Consider the following 2,500-nt stretch of genomic DNA (forward strand, 5'->3'; position numbering starts at 1 on the left):
GCGGGCGCTCTCTCCTCCGCTCCCCCACCGCCGGCGGCCCCGCGCGCCTTCCCCCTCTGCCCCCCCCCCGCCCCCGCCGCTTTTTCGTTCCCCTCGCCCCTCACCGCGAGGGCCGAGAGAGCGCGAGCGAGCGAGCGGGCGGGCGGGCGGGCGGGCAGTCGGGCGAGCGAGCGACGCGGGGACGCGGCGCAGAGGAAAGACGGACGGACGGACCCCGTCCCGGAGACGAGAACCGAAAGGAAAACACGGAAGCACACACGCGGCAGAGACGGCCCCGGACCGGGGGGGGACGCGGCCGCCAGGCGGCGGGCGCGACGGCCTTCGGCGGGGAGAGGGAGAGAGCGAGAACGGCGACGGCGCCCCTGGCGCCCCGAGACGGCGACAGAGAGGGACGGGGAAGGGAAGGAGAGGACGACGCGGGGGTCGCCCCCGCCCCCCCCGGCGCTCGCGCCTCGCGCGCGGCAGCACGGCACGGTACCCGCGCGGTACCCACCCGCAGACAGCCGCCCGCGCGGGGGGAGGCCGGGGGGGGGCGAGGCCCGCGCGCCTCGCCTCCCCCCCTCTCGCCCTCGTCTCTCGGCCCTCGGCGGGGCGCTCTCGACGCCGCCCCGTCTCTCTCGCTCTCTTTCTCCCCGGCCGCCGCGCCGCCGCTCGGCGACGCGGCCCCCGGCGAGGACGAGCTCCGCCCCAGCGGCTCGCTCCGGGAGCGGGGAGCTACGGAGCGCTCCCCGAGTCTGCATTTAGGGGGACGAAGGCCCTCGGGCGCGGCCACGACGGCCACGGCCACGACGACGGGCCTGCGAGGCGACCCCAGCCGCGCCGCCGGGGTGGCAACCCCCGGGCGGCGATTGATCGTCAAGCGACGCTCAGACAGGCGTAGCCCCGGGAGGAACCCGGGGCCGCAAGTGCGTTCGAAGTGTCGATGATCAATGTGTCCTGCAATTCACATTAATTCTCGCAGCTAGCTGCGTTCTTCATCGACGCACGAGCCGAGTGATCCACCGCTAAGAGTTGTCTGGCTTTCGGCACCGAACCCCGCACACGGGCGGAGGGGGCCCCTTTTTTTCTCTCTCGCCGAGGGGGCACGCACGCGGGCCGCCCCCGGCTTCGACCGTACGAGCACACAACGCAACGAACCGAGTGGGGGGGGAAAGAAAAACCATCCGAGAGCGAAACGCCCAACGGAACGCTCCGAAGGTCGGCGGGAAAGGCGGGGGGACCCGCGTCCCCGACCGCCTCCCCCCGCCGCTACGAGCGAGGGGAGACGCCGCCGGCAAACTGTGCCGTCCTCCGGAGGCGGCCCAGGCGCCCGGGCTCGGCCCGGCCTCCGCACGGAGGAGGCACGCGGCGCGCGCCGGACCGCGGGGGGACACGGCGGCCCGCCCGGCCTCGCTGCAACGGGACGACGGGACGCACGCGGCCGGGGGCGCGGCCGTCGGCCCCCGCGCGCGCCGCTCTCCCTTCTCACCGCCGCTCCGCGGACCCGCGGAGCGCCGCCGCGCCACCGCGCGGCCGGCTCGCTCTCTCTCCCCAGCGGCCTTGCCGCGCTCGAGACGGCACGCGACGGCCACCGCCCAACCGGCAACGCCCCCCGCGGGACCGCTCCCGCCGGGAAGGGCGAGCGCCCGGCGGACGCGCTCCGCCGCCGGCGCCGGAGGCGGGCGCCGCACCGAGACCCGAGCCGGCGTCGCGAGCGCCCGGAGCCTGCCGGACGGCTGACCCGCCGCCGCAACGGCCGCACTCCCGGGACCGCCGCCGCCTCGCACCGTCACGGAGCCCCTTTTTCCTCGGGCACGCGCGGCCCAGGGGAAGGCGTGCGGCGCCGAGCCGGGGGGGTAGGCGGGGAGGGGGGCAGCGACGCCCGCCCTTTTCTCCCCGCTGACCGGGCGGGGAGACCGGGCGGGGAAGCGCCCCTCCCCCCAACCCCCCACGGCCGCCGCGCGCACGACCTTCCTCCGGGGCTCCGCGAGCGGACGGAGAAAAGGGCGACGGGGAGGCGGCGGGCGGGGCCCGGGCCGGGACCGCCGCCGGCGACGGCGGGCGCCGTCCGGCCGGCCGTCCCCGCTGGCGGGGGACACTCGCCGAGCGGCGCCGCCGCCGCTCGGCACGGGGCCGCCCGCGCTCGCGGACTCTCCGGCGACGGAGGGACCTGCCGAGCGCTCGGCCCCGGGCGGGCGGGCGGTCGCTGAGCCGGGGACGGCCGGCGACCGGCGCCGCCGGCGCGCTCGAGGAGAAGGCCGTCGAGGGGAGAGAGACGGCGCGGCCGCGCCGCGCGCGGCGCCGCACCCCAGAGACCGCAGAGGCGGCCGAGGAAGGAGGAGAGCGCGGCGGGCCCCGGCGGCCGCAACCCCGCAGCTGAGGAAGGGGCGAGAGAGCGCGCGCTCTCTGCCGGCGTCGCCCGTTTCGAGGCGAGCGGGTCGGCCCCCGCGGCCGACCGCGCGCCGCGGCCTCTCCGCCGAGGCCGGGCCGCGGAGAGGGGGGGGCAGGGCGCCCCTCCCCG

General features: G+C 78.8%; 1 non-coding gene across 1 annotated transcript; it reads right to left on the bottom strand.

Moving 5' to 3' along the window:
- Positions 1-860: 860 nt before the first annotated feature.
- LOC144248731 (5.8S ribosomal RNA) lies at positions 861-1,013 on the bottom strand. Its single transcript, XR_013342038.1, has one exon. It is a non-coding gene; the product is annotated as a 5.8S ribosomal RNA (ribosomal RNA).
- Positions 1,014-2,500: the final 1,487 nt, after the last annotated feature.

This window comes from Lonchura striata, chromosome 33 (genome assembly GCF_050655825.1).
Source record: "Lonchura striata isolate lonStrDom1 chromosome 33, ASM5065582v1, whole genome shotgun sequence".
NCBI classification, from domain to species: domain Eukaryota; kingdom Metazoa; phylum Chordata; class Aves; order Passeriformes; family Estrildidae; genus Lonchura; species Lonchura striata.